Genomic DNA, 16,126 nt, shown 5'->3' with positions numbered 1-16,126 from the left:
CTTATAATGTCTTATAAAAATTATTTTACTTATAATGTCTTTTAAAAATTTTTTTACTTATAATGTCTTTTAAAAATTTTTTTACTTATAATGTCTTTTAAAAATTTTTTTACTTATAATGTCTTTTAAAAATTTTTTTACTTATAATGTCTTTTAAAAATTTTTTTACTTATAATGTCTTTTAAAAAATTTTTTTACTTATAATGTCTTTTAAAAATTTTTTTACTTATAATGTCTTTTAAAAAATTTTTTTACTTATAATGTCTTTTAAAAATTTTTTTACTTATAATGTCTTTTAAAAATTTTTTTACTTATAATGTCTTTTAAAAATTTTTTTACTTATAATGTCTTTTAAAAAATTTTTTACTTATAATGTCTTTTAAAAATTTTTTTACTTATAATGTCTTTTAAAATTTTTTTACTTATAATGTCTTTTAAAAATTTTTTTACTTATAATGTCTTTTAAAAATTTTTTACTTATAATGTCTTTTAAAAATTTTTTTACTTATAATGTCTTTTAAATTTTTTTTTTACTTATAATGTCTTAAAAATTTTTTTACTTATAATGTCTTTTAAAAATTTTTTTACTTATAATGTCTTTTAAAAATTTTTTTACTTATAATGTCTTTTAAAAATTTTTTTACTTATAATGTCTTTTAAAAATTTTTTTACTTATAATGTCTTTTAAAAAATTTTTTTACTTATAATGTCTTTTAAAAATTTTTTTACTTATAATGTCTTTTAAAAATTTTTTTACTTATAATGTCTTTTAAAAATTTTTTTACTTATAATGTCTTTTAAAAATTATTTACTTATAATGTCTTTTAAAAATTTTTTTACTTATAATGTCTTTTAAATTTTTTTTTTACTTATAATGTCTTAAAAATTTTTTTACTTATAATGTCTTTTAAAAATTTTCAACTACAATGGAATTTCCACAGGTTCTGCTAGTTTGAAATTAATACTGATTCAGCAGTTACCGGACTTTATACTTGATATATCGTGTTAAAATAACGCCATATTTTCCTACAACTACTAAGCGAAAAAATAAATATACTAAAAAGGAAAATCCGACGTTGTCCGGAATTGATTGATGATCAACGAATGTTTCACACTCATCGAAATCAATGAAATCAACCAATTTTCAATCAAATCGATTGATTGCCTACTCTTGATTGGGACCCATCGCGGTGCACATTGAGAAAACTTCAGATGCCTCTCAAGGTGACTTAGTTCACAATACATTGCACTGTAGAGAACCTACTGTTGGTACTATCAAATTATGTTTATATATAACGGCTTGAATTAAAGTTTAAAATGCAAAGGTCAAGTATCGTGGTTCAATTGTGCTCTGAACAGAAACATTTATTTCGAACGCGTCCCTGTCATATCAAAGAACCTACTGTTAATTTTGCATGCCCGGCCTTTTTGCTTGCGTAGGGATAATGACTTGAATTTATAAATCTTAAATGAAAAAGTCAAGTATCATGGTTCAATTGTGTTCTAAACAGAAACATTCATTTCGAACGCATCCCTGTCATCATAAAAGCTACTATTGATTTTATATGTCGGGCCTTTCGGCTTGTGCGGTAACAAAACTCCTCAAATGCACTTGTGATGTTAGGCTATGTAAAATGTCAACTCTGGTAAAAATCGCCTCTTCTTTCTTTCATCAGATTATTTCGATTATCGATTATCGATTATCAATTCTTACCGAAAGCATTCCGATACAAAACCTATTTAAAAACACTGCCAGATGCATAAAGTACATTTAGGTGAAGTTTCATAGAAATCGTCGAAGTTGTTGCGGAGTCTATAGGGAATGGACTCACACATAATGTTCTTTATATATATACATATATATATATATATATATATATATATAGTCATCCACATACAGTACTGTTTCGCTGTTTCACAGCTCATCAGTGCGGCTAGACAGGCAACTACCGCAAGCCAGGATTGAAACCCGACCGTCTGTACGGCAGTCTAGGCTCCTAACCACTACGCTATCGGTGGCTGCTGTGTGAGTCATGAGTTTAACGATGTTTTGACATCGTCCGAACTACCTAAGCTCGATTTGTTTATACAAAGAGCATCGCTTATACGCTAATGGTAATTCGTGTATCACTTCTCAATATGCTTGACTCAAGATGAGGAGCATTATAGTCATCCAGATACAGCACTGTTTCGCTGTTTCACAGCTCATCAGTGCGGCTACACAGGCAACTACCTCAAGCCGGGATTGAAACCCGACCGTCTGTACGACAGTCAAGAATTGGAAAATGTACGACAGTCAAGAATTGGAAAATGGAAATGGTTATAATGATTTTTGACTGGTGAAGAGCCACTATAAAGGGAGGTAATTCGTTTCTAATTAATGTTTGCGATTATGATGTTTTTTTGTGACTTAAGACAAGTAAATTAATATTCAGATATTTCGAATCATAATACATAAATACATACACACACAAATATATATATATATATATATATATATATATATATATTTATAATTATATTTTTACTATAATAATTAAATACTTACAGACACTAGTATTTCATCCTTTCAGGAATCTTCAGTGCAGGGTGTCATGATTAATACCAGTCGAACGATTCGAACTCGGAAACAGGAGACATCTCTGGCTCGATTAGCAAAGACCGTATCCATTCAGCTACCATTAACCGCATGAAATAACATTGAATTTAAACATTTTAATTTTTGAATGTCCTTTACGTCAGTCAGACAGTGATCTAATCGTTATACGATGATCTATGCATAAGATTGACTTTAATTCAACTGAAAGTACTCAATATATATATAATATATATAATATATAAAATTTTCGGTGCGTGACATCTACCTGGGTTTTTGCTGGTTGCATGACCACACTCTTTGTTTGACATGAAGCAGATACATTTCATTATCGGGTTTCGCCGCTGTTCGCTTGATCTGTGTTAGTTAATAAGTTTTCGTGTTTGTGGCGTGTTAGCTCATGTGGCAGAGTATTCGTCTCGCCCGCAAGAGATTCGAATGTCGAATCCCAAGTTCAGATGTGTCTAACTGATGAGCCCAAATGAGGGCGAAACTCGAGTCTTGGACTTCCGGTCTGTTATTATTCATGGCTCTTGTGAGCTGCGACGTTGCTTAATTGTGGAAATAATCACGTTGACACACAGGTTTTTTTTTTCTAAGATCACCGAAGTTAAGCAATGTTGAGCCTGGTTAGTACCAGATGGGTGACCATTTGTGAGTTCTAGGCGTTGTGCTTTCTCTCCGCTTATCTCGGCATTGTTTTTAATCGTTTGAACCTCCACTTCTTATTGGTATTTAACAACGCTGACTCAGAAGACACATACACACAAAAAAGAAATCCACGTGCAAGCACCCTTACTGTGGGTATCCATAGTTTGTCAAGACTGAAGGAAACTACCACATATATGAATTCACCTGTCGTCACTTTTTTTTAAAGATGATATTGCCCGATCATCGAAGACAAGATTCAAGCAAGGGTAGATGGACAGCAAAGTTTTATAATGATATATATATATATATATATATATATATATATATATATATATATCTTTGGACTACTGCACTGCCCGAAAAAAAAAAAAAACAATTTTCATCATTTCAGCTGTTTTGAAAACTTTCCAATTGAACTATATGCATCGTCACGCTGGACTTATTTTGGAATACATTCTATCTAAAGAACTATTTTGCATTTGGATCAACCCGAGAGGCGTTTTATTCAAGCTGAAATATTATCCGCAGTTTGTTTTTATATCAGTTATTTTTTACATATTTTTTTCATTTTTTTTATTTGGCAATTTATAGCTACAATAAATTGCGGTTTCACTTAATGCCTTAACTAGCGAATTCTAGCATTGCTACAAATATAATTTGCTGATTTCTTTATGTCTTTATGAGAAGAATAATAAGAATAGCATTCGTTGAAACTCCGCGGAATAAGGACTTTGTAAATTGTTTTTTGGATTATTCAGTCGAACAATTAATTTTGATTGTAAAGTTCAACTTACAGTTTTAATTCTCTTTCTCTTATATATATATATATATATATATATATATATATATATATATATATATATGTATATATATATATATATAAGTAGATTGTAGTTTGCTTGAAGCATTGTTGAAGAAAATTATAAGGTAAAATTAAAAGCCAAGATACAATTAAAATAAAAGAAAAGAAAGCTCGGTGTAATGTAGATATATAAGCTCGATAGGCATGTATATCCTAGAGCTATTTTAAAATTAAGTAAGATGATTGATAATTTATAATTAAAATTAAAAACTAAAAATCGATTTCATAAGGAAGAACAAAATTTTGTTATTTTTTATGAAATCGATTTTTTTTGTTGCGATTGCACGGGCATTCACTGCTATTTTTATTAAAACAAAACTTGTAATGCTTTATTTTTAATTATCTTTCCTTTGGGGGGGGGGCATTTCCAGTGCTCAATATCCGGGGAATAGTTTCTTCTCTTTGTAGACCTTCTGCCGAAATATCTGGTGGAGAAGGTATCACATACTTCTTTTTTTTGGGCGATTACATTTACATGTTTTCATCCGTTCTTTTATTTTGTTGTGGGGGTATCCACGTTGCCCATGATGAAAATAATTAGTATACCGGTGTGTTTCAAACATAACTTCATGTCAACCCAGGCAACGTTGGGTACCCATGCTAGTATATATATATATATATATATATATATATATATATATATATATATATATATATATATATACAGAGAGAGTGAGGAGAGAGAGAGAGATGAAATCGGAAGTTTAGTTTACTTGATGTAGGTCCTGATCCTAGTGACTGAAGCAAGCAGTAACTTCGTTATTGTCTTAATCATGTATATAAGACGTCTAAAAATATAACAACTGTAATCACACTTCGAATGACGATAAAACCTTTATTCCTAAACATGGAGTGAAACGAAATAGCTTGGAATACAGAAGCCAATTGCAACTGAAGAATCCTGTTTGCAAATATGACTACTATTGTCCAGACAACGCTTATAACTAGCGCTGTGACAACAGCATATTTTTTTCATTGTTTTGACTCTTGAGTATATATCCGTTAATATCTTATATGTTTTTATATAGACTGTACTGGTTCTCAGTTGATTGACTGTGTCTTACTGTGTCGGATATACACTCGAGAGTCAAAAGAATGAAAAGAATATGCTGTTGTCACAGCCCTACTTATAACAGTTAAATTGTTAGCACATTCTTTTGAGACTCCCTATATATATGTGTGTGTGTGTGTGTGTGTGCGTGCGTGTGTGTTCTTGCGTGTGTGTGCGTGTGTGTGCGTGTACGTGTGCGTGTGTGTGTCCCTAAAACTTACAAATGGCTACGCACCTTAATTTCATACAAGTTTATGATGACGCCCTGTATTCACATATGTAATACCAATTGTTTTCGGTAGAAAAACGAGTGGAGAATATAAGTAAATCTCACGGTTCTGCTTCAATCAAATCGAAATCAATCAGTTGACGATTTTTATGTATTTTATTAAATAGAAATAATTTCATCCGTTTGATCAGGTAAGAACCAGAAAATATAAATCATCAGTTATTGATCCAATCGTGCGTTTTGTTAATGGAAATTACCCATTTAAACATATACTTTACAGGTGAACTGGTCCGTTTTTTTTTCTCAATAACTACGCCTTGAATTTAAAAAAAAAATTCCACAAACATTAAACATGATATGAGTAAAAAAAAGTAACAAAACGGATTTTCCGGGAAAACTCCGGTTGCCACATTAAGGATGCCTTTCGGGTTAAAATGGCTAAAACTGACATTTTTGTGCTTATTGAAAAATAATTGATGCCTTGGATTTTTATAAAACTTTCTGAAAAGTTGTAACTAACTGATTTCTATATATTTTTGTTTGTCTATACTTCGCGATAATTCTTGGGTGTGCCCTAGGGGCTCTTTTAGGGCTAATAAAAACACTCCATTTTTTTCGACTATTTTACCATATTTGTCCAAAATTTTTCTGTATTTGTCTATTTGGCAGTTTTAAATATGTTAAGGCTTTGGAGACTTTTAGGGCTAAATGGGAGGGGGTAAATAATGGACTAAGTCATTTCTTTTTTTTTTGCATGGTTCAGAACTCAAATTTACATTTGTTAAATCCTAAAACAGCACCGTTTGTTCATTTTCGCCAGGATTTGACGTCCTCTGGGGACTTCTGGGACTAACTGGGGGCAAGGCAAATGCTGAACTTAGCTACTTTTTTGGCCTCGTTCACTGTGCACTCACGTGGGACCATGCATGCTTCATTTGTTTTCCTCACGTTTACCCCAAGCAAGGCACATCGCCACTTGGATGTAAGCGGCATCTACTTGCTTAGTAAAGATGAACAAGATGTTGATTTACATTACATTTAAATTTCTGCATATTAATACAGTCAGAGAAGCAGGTAGCAATATCTAGCTGTTCGAACAAAAAAAAACTATTAGAGTAGAAAACTTTCTGCCGTGAAGGGATGTGAGTTTATCGGTAATATGTACGCCGAGGGGGCACAAGTGTAATGAGTTCATCAGAGTACATTCCACTTGTAAAACAAACACATAGGGTCAACATTGCGGCGATGGGACAGGGGCTTGAGCTTAGTTGACAAAATGGGATTTATTAGATTGAAAACTTTTATTTGGATCCTATCCAAGAGGGAGGAACTAGTGGTAGATGCACCAGCCTAAATGTGGCAAAATACTTCATGCATGGGCGAATGGTGGCTTTCTAGAGATACAGGATACTCCGAAGTGTGAGTAGTCTCCCAGCACGATAGAGGAAATCCATCTTCTTTGCAGCAGCCTTTGCAATGTCCTCAATGTATTTGTTCCAGTTCATATTGTCCATCAATGTTTAGCCGGGGAGTCTGAAAGAAGAATTCACAGATAAGATGTTATTGGTCATGGATATCAGTGATTGGGGATGCTTCATTCAATTGTTAGACGAAAGCAGCCCAGTCTTATCAGCATTAAATGTTACTACCCATTTACGGCCCTACTCCTACTCTGAAGGTCATTTTTAAAGGATTCTGCTATTGTCTTAGATTTGCGTATATCCGTTCTTCCCTCGTGCATATTATAGTGTTTTAGCATCAACAGATATACCCATCTCGGACACAATGTTATCAGGGAGATCGTTAATGGATATCAAGAATAATAGTGGTCCAAGGATCGACCGCTGAGGCACCCCCGCATTAATGCTATACTGCTTGGATAAATGTTCATCAATGACAACCTGGAGGGTTCTTTTTGTCCAAAGAGGTTATAAATATACTTAGTATTCGTCCAGTTATACCATACGATTTAATTTTCGTTAGCAACCCTTTATACCAGACTTTGTGAAAAGCCTTGAATATCAAGGGCTACAGCCCTGGCTTTGCCCGCCTAACCCATTGCATATGTATTCAGTAATAACCATTAGGACGATATTGCCTACATCCATACTGTTTGTCAGAGAGAAGATAAGTTTTTGCAAGGTTGGTTTTTGGTTTTTGTTTTATGACATATCAATCCTTTTCAGGTTATTTAATGCCGAATCCAGTGATTTTGAAGAAAATCTTTTTAATAGAATATATATATATATATATATATATATATATATATATATATATATATATATATTTTATATATATATATATATATATATATATATATATATTTTCAGGTCGGTTTCTATTCAACCCATAGTTGGGACTCTAACAGATACTACCACTCCGAGTCAGAGTGGAGCTGGGAGCAATAACAATTTAGGAATGGCTCCACACTTCCCAAAGCCCGCAAGGTGGGGCCTTACCATCGGATATAGTTTAAGGTCATATCCAGGACTCTTTTGCAATGCTTGATTGATTAGTGTTTAAAAGATTTTAGTGAAGAGGGAGATAATTGAGACGAGCAGTCTTTTCGCCAGAATTCTTGTATAGCGTAAGATATTTTTTCTCACCTGTTTTTGCTCCAAGACAAAAATTTTAGAAAAAATTACCTCTAAAATTAAACAAATTTTATTCATTCTTCGTTGCAAAAAAAGAGAAATGCCTATTTTGCCTCTGAATAGATCTGGTATCACCTCGAAATGTAATAGTCCTTTATCTTTAACAGGAACTGTAATTCAGGTTCAACACTGTTCGAAGATCAGATTAATTACTGCCGTTTGAAGGGGTTGGTATGATGTCTTCTGGTGAAAGATTCAATTTTCGACTAGAGTCGACATCACAGAAGTTCATAAGGAATGTTCATTTGAAGGTTAAGTTATTTATGACTGGTCAATAATTCTGACCTTATAAAGTCTCTGAGAGACATATATAATAACTTAGCCTAATCATTTAGGCTTTAAAATAAAGTTTCAAGGAGAGGAAGGGTAGAGGTGCCAAAATGCTTCATATCCAGAGAGAGTTAAGTTTCATGTTTCTACTTCGGCTGTTTGTTTGGAACTGTCTGAAAAAAGAAAAGGCATTAAAAAAACTGCCAATCTTTTGCAAGGTGGTGAACTCATGCTTGATTGATTAGCGTTTCAAAGATTTTAGTAAAGAGGAAGATAATTGAGACGAGCAGTTAAAATCTAAATAAAGACAATGGGTATCCAATCAGCCAATGGGGGGCTTGCTTATAATTGTAGAATTTCTCACAATAGAACTTAGAGAAGCAAGATTCAGCAAGGCATTTGTTGTAGAGTTTAGAAAATACAGGGGCTAGTTTAGCACTTCTTAATTAGTATAGAAGTGATGGGATGGAGGTGTCTAAGTCATGAGAAGGGGTGATTTTTAGATCATCAAATGTTAAATCTTAATATCTATTATGGCTTGCAATAAGCCACAAAGAAAACAGAACAACGGAATAGAGTTTAAATAATGTATTACTGAAAAAAACAACGTAAAAAGGTTACAACTGAAAAGAGTAGTAAACGTCACCGAGCAGGCGATGGTCGCTTTGGTGTTTAATCCACACCCGGGATCAAAAGGTCTATTGTTTATATAATGGATAGAACAGTCCATTTGGAGGGTGATTCCCCCACAACCCCCCCCCCTCCCAAGCTGATTTCCGCGGTTGTGAAAATCAGTATTTCTTCCTTTTGGGGCAGACTACCAAGGGGTCTGTGCGCTTCCTCTTTCTGCCGGAGCGTCTCGGTTTTGACATCCCTTTTGGAGGGTCTATTTCAAAACAATCATACACAGTTTCAATCGTCTCACTGCCGTCCTGCGGTGGTTCTTCTTGATCCTCGTAGAAGCATTTCCTGATTTGGTTAAGGTGCCTCTTATGTTGGAACTTTGGGCCCTGAATGATGTATGTAACATGGCCGATTCTTCGTAAGATCATGCCTTGTTTCCAAAAAGAAACGTTATTTCTAAAATGTCTAAAATACATGTTATCTCTGCTGTTAAACCGTTTCGTTGGCATAGAAGATATGCTGTTGTGTACTATGTGTTTGGGTAGCAGTTTATCAAATACGGATTTTATTTTTCATCCAAACATGATTTCTACTGGGGATCCCGCATCTAGTTTGTTCGGATTTCTCGTGATTCTGTAAACCTGCAGAAATTGATGAAGGGCCTTTTCTGTCAGTGTACCGGACGCCTTTTAATAATGCCCTTTTAAGCATATCAAAGAAGCGTTCGACCTGGTTGTTGCTTCTGGCGTGGTACTGGGTTTGTCGTAATATGCTTGGCTTGATATGTCTCGCAGAATTCTCTGAACTCTGTTGAGGTAAATTGCATAGCGTTGTCGCTAACCAGACAGTCTACAACCCCAAACCGAGCAAACAATTCCAATAAAAAATTTGTCGTTGTTGCCGTGGTCGTTTTTTTTTTTTTTGCGTCTTAGTGCCTCTGGCCATTTAGAGTAAGAGTCAACTACTATCAGGTAGTAAAAATCCTCCACAGATCCCGCATAATCGATGTGGATCCTCGACCATGGTTGTTTAGCCTTAGGCCAAGGTTTATATGTTATCGGTCGTGCTTTTGCAGCCAAAGCACAGCCTTTGCATCTGTTCACCATGTCGGTAATATCTTGGTCCATAGCTGGCCAATAAACAAAACTTCTCATTAGGCTTTTCATTCTGTTTATTCCTGGATTCCCCATGTGAAAATCCCTGAGAATTCTTTTTTGAAGGGTTTGGGGGATGACAACCCTTTCACCGTATAACAGTACTTCGTCGCAACCAGAAAAATGTCTGAACTGGTGTCACCCAGTGCTAATTTCTGCTTCGTGGTTTGAATGAAATTGTCATTTAGGGATTCTGACTTAATTTCCTGAAGTGTGACCGGCAATTCGGATAATATTGTTTAGCATGGTTTTTACATCACTATTAATATGTAGTACCATAATTACTGAATCTTCAAGAAGTTTCATTTTGGCAGGAATCAGTCTCGATAGACCGTCTGCATGGACTAGTTATTTTGAGGGGAGAAATTGAATTGTAAAATTATAGTTCAGTATAATAGTTCCCCATCTTAATAGTCGGTTCGCAGTGAACGTTGGACGTCCTTTTTTTTTATCCAAAAATGGATATCAACGGCTTATGGTCGGTTTGTAGAAAAAAATGTCTTCCGTACAAGAACCGGTGGAATTTTGAAACTGCAAATATAATTCCTAGGGCCTCTTCCTCGATCTGCTGGCAAGAGAGTCTGTGATGCAAAAGCAATAGGCTGTTTCGAGCCATCCGGCATTCGATGTAGCATGCACGCCGCGACGCCATATTGACTAGTGTCGCTAGCTACTATTATGCCCAACTGCGGTTGAAGTGCGCTAGGAATAGTTTTGAAATCAGGATTCTTTTTATTTCTTGGAATGATGTCTAGCAATCATCTGTCCACACCCAAGCCTTATCCTTTTTCAGCAATTCATTAAGTGGTGCGCGCAATTTGTGCATATTTGGGATGAACCCCTGGTAATAATTTGTCAAACCTAAAAAAACTCTGCAATTGAGTTATGTTTACTGGTGCCGGCATTTCTTTAAAGCGGTCGCCCTCTCTGGGTCTGGGCGTCTGCCATCTTTATCGATTATTTGACCCAGGTATTTAATTGTTTGTAAAAAGAACTCGCATTTATCTGATTTGATCTCAAATTCATACTTTTGTATTCGACTGAATACTTGTCTAATATGTTTTTCATGTTCTTCCCTGCTTTTACTCGCTATGATAATGTCATCAAGATATCCGATTGCAGTGTCCAAACCGGACAGCATAGTATCCATTACTTGCTGGAATATTGCGGGTGCCACCTTGAGACCCAACGCGAGTCTTTCGTATCTTTACAAACCCCGAAGAGTGTTAATACAGAGAAGGTTAGCACTTTTGTCGTTTACCGGAATCTGTAGGTAAGCGTCGCTTAGGTCAATCTTAGAAAAAAACTTGCCGCCATTTAATTTCGTGAACACTTCTTCTGGACTAGGTAATGGATAGTGAAAATCTTCTAAGGACCCGTTGAGTCCGGTCGCGAAGTCGGTGCAAACGCGAATTTCCCCGGGCCTTTTCTTTATGTAAACTGCCCGAGCAGCCCCCTCACTACATTGAGTTTTAGTCAGTATACCGATGCTTTCTAATCTGTCTAGTTCCTGATTTATTTTGTTCAGGAAAGCGAACGGGACATTACGTTTCTTTTTAAACACCAGTTGCTGCAGTCAATATAAAAAAAAATCTTCATAAGGCTGAAAATACGCTGCGAATGATTTTTCCTCTTCCTCGTATTTAAAATTGTCTATCGCGGTCCATATTGTATTCTGAGAAAATGCTGAATTGCTTTCCGCGTTCGCATTATTTTTAACAATTTCTGTAAGTAACTACTCTGTTCGTAATTGACGTTCAGCTAACTATTTTTACAATTCCTTTTGCTGTTCCTCGAATCGTGACTGACGCTTTGCGGCATCTATATGCAACTTTGTCAAATGTTCCAACACTACTTTCAATTCGTCCATTTTGCTTTGTCAGCATTATCAATTTCAAAACGTTCGCTGAATTTTACAAAACCGTTTTATTCTATCTTATTTCTTCCTCCAGACAATACAAGGGGTGTGCAATAAGTAATGCCCCTGACCCACTTCCCATAGAAGTAGAGCAACGAAACTTGGCACAGTTATTAGTCTTTCTCTACATAGGAACCACCCAGAGTTATGCATTTCTCCCATCGTTTGATGCAACTCTGGGGACCGTTTTTGTAGAACACACAAGGTTGGTCCTCCAACGACAATGTGACTTCAGAAATCAATGCTGCATCATCTGGGAAACGCTTTCCTTTCAGAAACAACTTCATGGCTGGGAAGAGGTGAAAGTCAGAGGGTGCAAGGTCAGGAGAGTAGGGAGGATGAGGAAGGATTCCATAACCACACGCCCGTGCTTCTGATCTGGCGACATGCGAGTTGTGGACTGGGGCGTTGTCCTGCAGGAGGAGGGTACCTTTGCTGATCTTGCCCCGCCTCTTGATTTTGATAGCTTCCCTTAATTTTCTCAGAAGTGAAGCATAATAGGCTCTTGTAATTGTGGTACCCTTTGCCAGGAAATCTCTCATCACTACTCAGTCCTGGTCCCAGAAGACTGTGAGCATGACCTTGCCAGCGGAGGGCTGCACCCTTGCCTTCTTTGGGGGTGGTGAGTCCAAGTGCGTCCACTGCATTGACTGGGCTTTGATTTCTGGATCATAGTGATGGACCCAGGTTTCATCCTGTGTAATCAGTCTTTTGAAAAAACTTTGACTCATCTTCTTGGCACATCTCCAAATTCATCCTCGAGCACTTGACGCAATCTCGCTTCTCGAATGGTGTGAGCAATCTGGGAATCCATCTGGCAGACACCTTATGCATATGCAAATGGTCATGAAGGATAGTTTCCACAGACCCTGTACTAATCTTGACATCTTGGGCTACTTGGCGAAATTAATGCGCCAATCTTCCAAAATGGCAGCCTCAACTTGACGGACAGATGCTTCATCAATGGCAGAAGGGGGGGGTGATCAGGTCTGGGAGCTGTTTCCACAGACTTCCGGCCATGTTTGTATCACAATGCCAGCGTTTTATAAGGTCATATGAGGGGGCATTATAACCATAAGTTTCTTTTATTTCATCAAAAGTCTCCTGTGGTGTGCGTCCTTTCAAATACAAAAACCGGATCACTGCTCGACATTCAACAGGCTCCATTTCATACATGACTCAGTTCAAACACCTGTAAAACAGAAACCACAATTAATTCAGAGCTTCAATTTTCCACATAACTCGTAGAGATATAAATCATTGCACATGCAAATTTTCAGCTAGATCAGACTACTGGAAGTGGGTCAGAGGCATTACTTATTCCACGCTCCTCGTAAAACGAACAGAAAAAAACATAAATATAAAAAGTTCATTGTCTAAAGAAAAAAAAAACATCAAGTGTATATTTTTCTCCAGAGAAAAAAAAAAAGTAAAAATAAAATAACGTCCGAATTTAGCAGCGAAACCCACAAGTGACGAATTCTTTTTCCAAAAGTATAAAAATTTCCCTTTCTAAGTCGCGACGAACCTTCTTTTTGCAAAAGTACAGCGCTATCTTTGAAAGTCGTGACGAACGTTTTTCTTTTCAACTCTTTTTTTTCCGTAATGATCTCCGTTTTGTTTTGTTTTAGTTCAGTTGCAAGTGTTTAGACACTTCATTAGGTTTGATAACATTTGAGTCCGACGTCGTTAGTACTTTTAGAATACTATTTCAACGCGAGTATTTTTTTTTTCAATGTCCATACTGGTATTGATTTTAGTATGCTCCTTGAATCCAATGTCGTCAGTGTTTAGTTTTTTAGAACACTGTTTTTAAACGTGAGTACGTTCTCCGAATCCAATGTCGCCAGTGTTATAACTTGCAATAAGCCACAAAGAAAACAGAACAACGGAATAGAGTTTAAACAATGTATTACTGGAACAACAACGTAAAATGGTTACAACTGAAAAGAGTAGTAAACGTCACCGAGCAGGCGAAGGTCGCTTTGGTGTTTGATTCACACATGGGACCAAAAGGTCTATTGTTTATATAATGGATAGAGCAGTCAATTTCGAGGGTGATTCCCTCACAACAATATCAAAACACAGTCGGTCAACTTTCATGTGGACAGAGGCAAAGCAGAGAGATGTATTCAAAATTTAAAGTAAACTTTATATATCTCAAAATATTTGATTTTTGTTTTACATGGAGGTCACCACTTATCAAGGCCCGGAAACCACTCGGGGATAAGGGTTATTGCGTGTACAGTAGTATACTGGTTTGAAGGAGAATTTTGGGTCTGGTGTTGTCCGTTGTCGATGCAATTGCTCGATTCCATCTAATTCTGGGTCTAGATTTATCATGAAAAAGTGTATATGAACGGGTATTTATACATATCTATCTATAATCTCCTCTTAATGTCTAATATATGTAGAAAAGGCGGTTTATCCTTCGTAGAGACGTGATGTTCCTCAACAAATAAGTTGCTCCGAAATCGTGTCTGGGGAGTCGGCTGATTTCACTTAATGTTTGTAGATGTGATATCTACCGCCTGCATACCAGCAGTAACTGACTTAGTTGTATAGGAGGCGTTACTTATCACATAGTAGAATGTAGAACTGGATAAAATATAAAAACTTAAAATCGAGGCACAGCCAATAGATTGCGCCGTGACCCATACAGATAGGTAGTTAGTATTGCACACTTCATGTGTGCAACGACCTGGGTTCGCGCCTATGTAAGAGCACTACACTTATGAGATGCAGTACATCGAAACCCACTTTGGGTCTGGTGTTGTCCGTTGTAGATGCAATTGCTCGATTCCATCTAATTCTTGATTCTAGCAAAATCATGAAAAGTGTATGTGAACGGGTATTTATATATATAATCTCCTCTTAATGTCTAATATATATATATATATATATATATATATATATATATATATATATATATATATATATATATATATATATATATACACTGATGATCAAAAATTTAAGACCACTTGAAAATCTTTTAAAAGAAACCTTTTTTTAAGGAGCGATTTTAAACTCTTCCGACTTAAGGTTACTAATACTACAATCTAAAAGCTTATGGAAACAAAAAGGTACATTCCAGAGACGTTATTTAAAAATTTGTATTTTTTATTAAAATTATGATCAAAATTATAAGACCAAGGGTATAAATTGTTAGATTTATATTAATTCTAATGTTTTTAGTTCAGTTAGAGATTAGCAATCACTGTGTAAAGGTGTTACCATGCCTAAAGCAAGAAAACTAACCGAAGTTGAGCGATCTCGAATTCTAGGATTCCATAAGCAAGGTTTGTCACAGCGAGCAATAGCAGCTAAGGTAAATCACAGTAAAACTGTTATTTAAAGAACACTGAGAATTATGGAAAAGCAAAAATCCTTTGGCAGGCAACCAAAAATTTCTCCTGTATTGAGTAGAAGAATCAGACGGGTTGTTATGAATGACAGAAGACGTTTTCTAGTCAAATTAAGGCAGTTACAGATGCTGATTGCAGTTCAATAACCGTCAGACGAGACTTACAACAAAAAATAAATAAAAAGCGTAAACAAATTCCCCGATTGCTTCCACGTCACAAAATGGACTGCTTAAGATTTGGTCCTGAATACCAAAACTGAGACGTTGAGAAGTGGAAGAAAGTCCTATTTTCTGATGAGAAAAAATTCAATTTAGATGGTCCTCATGGCTTCCAGCGATACTGGTATGACAAAAACATGCCCCTTGAAATTTTTTCCACACTTCAGAGTTGGTTGGTTGATTGGTTGTTTTTGTTTTACGGCATATCAACCCTTTTGGGTTATTTAATGCCGAATCCAGTGATTTTGAAGAAAAATTTTTAATAGAGTATATTTTTTTTTAAGTCGGTTTCTATTAAACCCATAGTTGGGACCCTAACAGGTACTACCACTCCCGGTCAGAGTGGACCTGGGAGCAATGGCAATTAAAGGGTGGCTCCACACTCCCCAAAGCCCGCAAGCTGGGGCCTCACCATCGGATATAGTTTAAGGTCATATCCAGGACCAGACTTCATAGTAGTGAAGTGTCCGTAATTGTATAAGGTGCCTTTTTTTACAGAGGGACGATGGAGCTCTAGGTGGTGCAGGGTCG

General features: G+C 35.8%; 1 long non-coding RNA gene across 1 annotated transcript in view; it reads right to left on the bottom strand.

Moving 5' to 3' along the window:
- Positions 1-5,526: 5,526 nt before the first annotated feature.
- The window catches only part of LOC145266919 (uncharacterized), a 119,891-nt gene continuing 109,291 nt past the window's right edge, over positions 5,527-16,126 (bottom strand). The window contains exon 2 of the long non-coding RNA XR_013864794.1: positions 5,527-6,922. This is a non-coding gene — a long non-coding RNA (uncharacterized LOC145266919). The remainder of the gene's footprint in view (positions 6,923-16,126) is intronic.

This window comes from Euprymna scolopes, chromosome 42 (genome assembly GCF_053919585.1).
Source record: "Euprymna scolopes isolate OS-2025 chromosome 42, ASM5391958v1, whole genome shotgun sequence".
NCBI lineage: Eukaryota > Metazoa > Mollusca > Cephalopoda > Sepiida > Sepiolidae > Euprymna > Euprymna scolopes.
The sequence above is the reverse complement of the archived record's forward strand: the minus strand, read 5'-3'. Positions and strand labels throughout refer to the sequence as shown.